Genomic DNA, 7,989 nt, shown 5'->3' with positions numbered 1-7,989 from the left:
CAACAACTCCAAGGTTATTCCTCTTTCGTGTTTTGCCCCGCATTTGGAGCAGCCTCCAAACATATATGTTGCAATTGCATTGTGACTGGTGTGTGCCTGGTGTACAACTGCACATCATAAATAATGGAAAAGGACAAATTGACTTCATAGATAACATAATTACCCACTTAGGATCAATTAAAGCAGTAAAGATGTTAAATTTACCTGATGTTCCCATTAATTTGGTACACGGTCCCAAACAACTAAATGCCACTGTACAAAAAGATTCAATTTACCATATGTTGCAATTCTAAGGTAATTGCCACTGATCACTAAGTCACATTCTCTTTATTGGATGATTAACAAGTGAAGTAGCACTCTATTATTATCCATTTGCCACCAGTTATGTACAGTATAAGGTGAGAGGCAATGTTGATATATTGCTGAATAAAAACATCTAAGAAACTAAAAAAAAAAAAAAAAAACCTAACCAGAGAGTATAAATCAAAACAGGAGGCAAAAAGAGAAAGAAAAACAACGTTCCAGACATAAAATAAAGGCAGGAAAGAAGCTGAAATAGGCCCGCAGAGTAACTGATCGTGAGTGCAATTACATCTCCTGTGGACTAGTGGAAATGTTGAAACAGACTCTGAAAGTGAGATTTGGAAAGAGCCTAGGGAATTGCTGTTACTACATCCACACGGCACAGAATCGGAAGCCCAGGGAAAGGCACGCAGAGGACCGACCGGGTAGGAGTTGATCTTCTTTCCTTCAAGCTTCACGTCCTTTCTGCTTTTGCTGCTTCAACCTCAGACCTTGTCTCTCCTTTTTCATCCGGGTGAATCCCTGAGGGTAACCAATGAGGATGAGCAAGAGGATGGAGATTTAGAGGCAAAATACCGATAGGTATTGACAGAAGCTGGTTAACTTATCGTTCAGCGGTCACTGTGCTGGTTGTCGGTGTGACAGGGAAGGGAATACAAAACATAGAAAAGGATGTGAGTGGGCAAGTTAGTCACACCATCACCTTACTGCTGATTCCTAGCTCATCGAAAAGGCAAAATTTCTAAATCTTTAAGGATCTATCGGTGATTTTTAAAGGCTGCTAAATTTCTCTTCTGTAACCCTAGTAAGAAAATTAAAATCTAAGCATTAAAACTTTATCATTACAACCCATATGTTCTTAGCACATTTGGCAAGAGACTTATGCTATATCTGGAAAAGGAATGCAGATGTTACCATAATTTATCTGAGCACCTGGCCGTATCACATGATCCCCATCTGAAGGGGAGGTGATGAAAATATATTTTTAAAGTTTCTTGAAACTAACACACCATTGTAAAGCAATTATACTCCCATAAAGATGTTAAAAAAAAAAAAAGATGGTCAGAAAAAAAAAAGTTTCTTATTCTTTCCTTTTGATACATATTCCAAAAATGTGGGGGACCATCTTGGCTGTTTATAGAAGCTGCAACCACCCATGAAAAGCAGTCCCACTGTTGCCATAGTGATCATGAATGATGGAGCCATTCTGCCAGAAATCTCATTCACTTGAAAATTGAAGTCCCCAAGTGACAATAAGCTGAGGACACTGTAATATCAGGTAGGATAACGTCTAAGACACAGTAAGGCACCCAAACAAGAAGTGAGAGCCTCAATTCACTTTACCGCAAGTTATAGGAAGGATGGATGGCAGACACACTCACAGGAATCCAGTGTTAGAGATCAGAGAGCTTCCATAGCCGAAAAGTACATCTGCTACCTTAAAATAAAAAAGAAGGAAAAAAAATATATACACACTTCCAGGACAGTGAGGAAAAGACAAAGACATGCTGGCCAGACAACGACGTTTATTTTCCATAGGACTGACCTGCTGAATCAAACGACTTTACCCCCAAAAGTGTAAATGATCTTTTTAATACGGTGAATTGTATATTGATATAAACACATACTGACTCAGTAAAGAAGTGGGTGTTACCGTTCAGGTGGCCATCGTGGACCATGTGAATGGTGCTCCCAGGAGGTGGTCCTTTCTGCCCAGCACATCTCCTCCAAGACATGAGTCTGGTTCCTTGCTGCCGTGTTGCTCTCGGGTGACCCTCACTCTTGCTGACGGTGAGTGCCTGTGACTGAGGGTGAGGATGTGAGATTCACCAAAGGGCAGAAGAGTAACATATGGCCTCAGGAGCCTCTGGTGGCCACTTTCACCCAACAAGTCAGCTGAGAAGCAGAAGAGGTCCTTGTGCAGAGCGAGCGTCCTGAGCAAAAGCAGAGAAAGGGGCAGACGGGAGATGGAGAAAGAGCCCCCCACATTCCCTGTTCCAGCCTCTCCTGAGACCCAGCTGGATTCCTGCCCTTGGGTTCCATAAGTCATCCCCAGTTTTTATAGTTAATCCCCTGTTTCAACTACATTAGCTGACGCTTGAAATAAAACCACCATAAATAACCAACTCCATCCACAGGAGACAAGGGAAGTTCTTCAGCCGTTGTCAACGTCATCTTGGTATAAAGCCACCATCTCTTCCTCCTTCTTCCCTTGCCCTTGGGAAGTTCCATCAACGTTGATGTTTTCTGCTACCCGGTTACATTTCATGATGGTGCCTGCCCAAGAGAATACATGACACTTCCCTTGGATGTTAGGCTGAATGTCTGCTCTGAGCTTTATCTCTCGTCCTAGCTGCCCGCATCCACGGCTGATATTCCTCAGTAAAAATAATATTGTCGGCTTATATTTCTGAGAACTTACTATGTGCCACACATTGTTCCCAATATTTTATAATTAGTCACTGATTCGTTCAATCCATCCTCACAATAACCCTGCTGGGGAGGTACTGTAACACCCCGACTTCACAGCTGGGGAAAGTGAGGAAGTGAGGGGTAAGCCATTTTCCCAAGGTCATAGCGCAAGTAAGTTGCGAGCAGATATCTGATTCCAGACGGTCCGGCTCCGGAGCCCAAGCCCACAACCGTCAGCCAACACAGCCTTCCTGGCAGATGCAAGTCCACGAGTACGATGAAAGGCAATCAGCGACAGCCCCCAGGAGATGCCACATTTTGAAGGCGTTCCTGGCTTTTGGAGGGGCGGCTTTGGGCATACATACACATAAGTATACAAGCACACATGCACATGCACGTACACATGGGTAAACACACACACACATGCATACCTGGCTCACCTCGTGGCCAGAACCGAACTGGGCGATCACAGCAGCTTGAGAAGGCTGTTAAGGCTCTGGGTCCGGAGGGCGACACCGTTGGGGACAAAGTGCACGCAGACCTTGGTGTCGGGTTGGGGAGGGGACAGCAGACAGCAGTGGGCAGGGCACCCCCGTCACCTTCAGCTGAACCACTTTCCGTTACACTGATGGATGCGCTGGACCCTGGAGGATTAATAGGGCTTTCAGGGTTTTTTCATTTTATGTTGCTTTTTGTTTTTAATGGAGGACCAATCTTACCCCCGAAAAATCCCTTGCTTCCAGGTGAGAGTTGCCAGCACCAGAGCTTCCTGCACACAGAAGAAGAAGGAGGCCCCCGTACGTAACCCCACTTGCGCATCTAACTACAACTCATGGGAGTGAGCCCGGCTTCAGAGGTGTCAGGGCTACCAAAACCGCAGGTTCAGACAGAAAAAATGAGGTGTGCAACCAGAAATGTAAAGTGTGTAGGAGGGAAATTGAGCTCTTGACAGAGACGTGATACATTTTCTCCATAGAACTGTTGGAAGTAAACAGCTCCCCGCCTGATCTAGCCCTGGTCTCTACCATTATAGAAATAACCCCAATTTCTCTCTTAGGTTAAAGCTGTTGACAGGCTAACTTTCATATGTTGCACAATCTTGATATAGAACACAACGTTTATCATCCACAAAATTATCCTATCTCCTTGGCCCTAAATACAGAGAGTTGAAGAAATGAAGTAAACCCGAGTTGTTACTTACCCTCAACTCCACTGTTCCTAACGGATAAACATTAAAGTGTTTAAGAGGCAACAAAGCAATACTGCGGAAAGAAATGTGGAGTTTGGTTTTGAGTCTAATATTTAAAATCTGTGTGGATTAGGAAGTAGTTTCACCAACCTGTGCCTCAGTTTTCCCATATGGAGTAAAAGGCTTGGATTGAGGGTCTCAGGGGTCTCCCGGCCCTGGAATTCGGAGATTCTCTCCCGAGATGTTGACGTGACCTTTCCTGGGGGAAGGAACGTGTGTGAGGTTGAGTTCCAGACCTGGCTGAGAATTCTCACTCTCCTGCTTCCCAGCTTTGTAACCTGGAGCCCCTCAGCCTCAATGCCTTGCTCTATAAATTGGGGATAACAATTAAGCAATTTGTAGCTTGCTGTTAGGACAGGTGTGCAGGATGTAAATCTGTCCCAAGGCCAGGCCAACTGTCACACAGCAGACTTGAAACAAAATAGTGTGAGAAGCAGTGAGTATTTGAAAATAGATGTTTTGCAGAGGAACGGAGGAATTAGAATGAACCTGAGGCTGGGTGAATGGTGATGAGGGTGGTGGAGGTAAGGGAAGCAGCACAAAGTGAAAGTCAGCACCCTGACCTTGAACCTGACCGAGCTCCCCTCAACACTGTACAAATGTTCTTGATTATCTACGACATTGAAGGAGTGGAGAATTTGAATATCTCGTTCAGTTTAACTTAAAGATTTGGTAAAAATGAAAAAACAAAATAAAAATAAAAGCTGGGGCTTCCCTCATGGCGCAGTGGTTGAGAATCTGCCTGCCAATGCAGGGGACACAGGTTTGAGCCCTGGTACGGGAAGATCCCACATGCTGCAGAGCAACTAAGCCCGTGCACCACAACTACTGAGCCTGCGCTCTAGAGCCCAAGAGCCACAACTACTGAGCTTGCGTGCCACAACTACTGAAGCCCGTGTGCCTAGAGCCGGTGCTCCGCAACAAGAGAAGCCACCGCAATGAGAAGCCCGCGCACCACAACGAAGAGTAGCCCCTGCTCGCCGCAACTAGAGAAAGCCTGCGTGCAGCAACGAAGACCCAACGCAGCCAGAAACAATAAATAAATAAAATAAAATAATAAAATAAATAAATTTATAAAAAAAAAAAAAGCTGCTCTAGAAAATCTGGAAACTCTTAAATCACGAGCCGCTGCTCTGTATCAGGATATTTTGTACACGGTTCTCTAGACCAAGGTTTCCCAGAGGGTGGTCTACAGAATCATCTGGTGTGTTTGTTAAACATGCAAAATCCCAGGGAATTCCAGTGGGAATTTGAGTCCAGTGGTTAGGACTTGGCGCTTTCACTGCTGTGGCCCAGGTTCAATTCCTGGTTGGGGAACTAAGATCCCACAAGCCACGTGGCATGGCAAAAACAAACAAACAAACAAAACGTGCAGAATCCCAGGTGGCACCCAGATGTCAGGTTTCAGAATTTCAAGGGTGGGTACAGGAATGTGCATTTTCAATCAGTTTCCTCATTCTTGGGTGCGCTCCACTCTGGAACCCGTGGTCTAATTGCAGCACAGGATGAATAAGTCCCAAATGGCAATCAAGGATTTCCAATGGTCCTGGTTACCCTCCTTGCTGTCTGTCACCCTTTTGCAGAGGGATAATCAAGGACTTCCCCCAGAGTAACTTGCCTTGGCAGTCTTTGTCCAAGTGTACAAAATGCTTTCTGCTCTGAAGTTTCATCTGTGAGCTTGTCCAAGAGGATGTGAACAGTTTTCTAGACCTTCCTAGTTTTCCCTCTTTCTCCCAGATTAACAAATGCAGCCAATTGAGAATAAACAGTGAACTGAAAATCCAGAAATGCTACATCACAGGAAAAAACGATTTCAAAATTAAATACATGATAAGAGAGACCTCTACAACTCTGCTGGCCTCCACAGACCGCGAGTGTGTTACAGATAACCATGCATGGAATTTTGGTTGGAAACCCAAAGAGACTCATAAATCATAGCCCACATTTCCATGTCTGCCGTCACGACAGGAAGTAAATGTTGCCCAGTGGGCGGCCCAAGGGAGCGCTGAAGTCTCCAGAGAAAGATGAGTGATCTCCGTCTGAGCAGAGGCGACAGCAGCCACTTTAATGGGCTGACCTAAATTTATAAGCTTTCACCCTTTGCCTGTTCTCTCTCTGAACATCAGGTCCAGAAGATATGCCCTGGAGAAGATGTATAGCTACTGAGCTTTCCAGATGGGTGCGGGAAGGTCAAAGTATTTACGGCAGAACAGAGTAGCTCTTGGGACAAAGCCGACTCCGAAATCACAGGTGGTCCTCCGGCGTTCTTTCCCGTTAGCCAGATGAAAAGACCCAGGATCTGCATAGAGGTGCAGCGTCACCTGGTTTCTTTGCCTAAGGCCCCCGTTAATATTTTGTAGCCTTCAAAATGTCCCTGGAGAGTTATTCAAAGGTATCTCTGAAGCAATTTCCCCTATTGAGTGAATGGGGAGGTCGTTCTGGAAGAACCACAGAAGATGGTCTGCCTCGATTTAAGGTAGGTTTAGACGATAAGGCATGGAAAACCAGACCTGATAATTTTCTAATCGCTCATGGCAGATAAGCAGCCACAGGAGTAACGGGTGATGCCAACCGTGCAGGTGCACCAACAGGAGCTGGCGTGTGTTCCTCGCTCAGGTCCAACAGGAGCTGGCGTGCGTTCCTCGCTCAGGTTCGCGTGCAGGCCCCCCCAGGTGCAGAAAGGACTTGAGCCAGTCGCCCTTCCTACCACATGCTACGTCTCATCACTTTCATTCTCCCTCCCAGCTTTCCGATGAAAAACCTGCCCAGTCACCAAGCCCTTTCAAGTTCATAAATCCCCAAACTCCACATAAATGCTTCTTAGAGAAGAATAAAACTCTAATGTCTGATGACAAACATGTCATTAGGAATCATCGTGATCATTTTGAGCCTATGTTAAAGGCTTTAAAAAAAAATCCTTGTTCACTTACATACTATCAGACTTCATCCTAATTTTATAGACGAAAAAAAATTGTGTTTTGGCTGCACCATGCAGCACGTGGGATCTTAGTTCCCTGACCAGGGATTGAACCCGTGCCCCCTGCAGTGGAAGTGCAGAGTCTTAACCACTGGACCGCCAGGGACGTCCCAAAGAAAAAAAATTTTTTTAAATTAATTTTCAGAGGTAGAGAAGTAATTTCAAATCAACTCTCAATAATCCAAGTAATGGGCTTCAGGTAATGGCTTAGAATATGCAAAATAGCAGATTTTTAAAAACCTATTTATCTTTGTATTTTATGAGGATTAATTATTTTAAATCAGTGTATATAACACATGAAATATGATAAAACTATTTAAAGTATATTTTAGATCCTTAGTGCCTATCAGCTAGTTAGTAGGATAACATGAATAAACAGAGAAGGAAAAAAATGTTTCTCAACTTCGGAGAAAACTACACTGAAATGTTCTTCACAGTATCATCCAAAAATGAGCAGAGAGCTATTGCAGACCGTGGAGAGACTATTTATTAAACAATAGTCCCACAGCTATTAGCAAATGCTCTGGCACCATTTCCAGAATTTTAGAAAAAAAAGATTTTATGAGGCATAGGACAAGTAAATTTTTTGTAATTAAAAAAAATTCTACTAATATACTTGGCTTGGATAGCCTAGGACCTCACAGCTTTCAGGACAATCGTGAGCGAGAGGCGGACCATGTACCGTCCCCACCGGGGTCCCGGAGTGGCCACTGTGGCTGACAGCTCAGAGCTGGAAGGGCCCGGCCGAGACTCACACTGCAGCCCAGAGTCTGGGTCGGGGGCCAGCGTGTTTGCATTGTCACGACGCCAAGGACGTTTTTCTTCTCAACCGAGACATTCCCGTAAGAACAGCAGAAGACGCATGAAGGTTAAGGTGCTTCAGTGCCCACTGTTCCAAGTCTGTGTCCTCACTGTGTTACCCTGTGCTCCTGTGATAAACATAAATCAAGCGACTAGCTTTCACCAGCTCTGCAGTAATAAATGGCACGCCTCTAAGCCCTTAAACGTTGCCTGAAGTTGAGCACCTTTCTGAAAGCATTTTGGAGGG

At 44.8% G+C, this 7,989-nt stretch overlaps 1 long non-coding RNA gene across 2 annotated transcripts; it reads right to left on the bottom strand.

Moving 5' to 3' along the window:
- Positions 1-406: 406 nt before the first annotated feature.
- Positions 407-3,132, bottom strand: LOC309615044. 2 transcript variants are annotated; one of them, XR_014236518.1, is made up of 2 exons: positions 1,958-3,132; positions 407-1,741 (listed from the first exon to the last, which is right to left on the bottom strand). It is a non-coding gene; the product is annotated as an uncharacterized lncRNA (long non-coding RNA). The 2 variants fall into 2 exon arrangements; XR_014236519.1 differs by having other exon boundaries at positions 407-1,737.
- Positions 3,133-7,989: the final 4,857 nt, after the last annotated feature.

The sequence above is a fragment of the Balaenoptera borealis genome (genome assembly GCF_965194805.1).
Source record: "Balaenoptera borealis genome assembly, chromosome: 17".
Lineage (NCBI taxonomy): Eukaryota > Metazoa > Chordata > Mammalia > Artiodactyla > Balaenopteridae > Balaenoptera > Balaenoptera borealis.
Note: the sequence above shows the minus strand (reverse complement) of the source record. Positions and strands in the feature narration are given on the sequence as shown.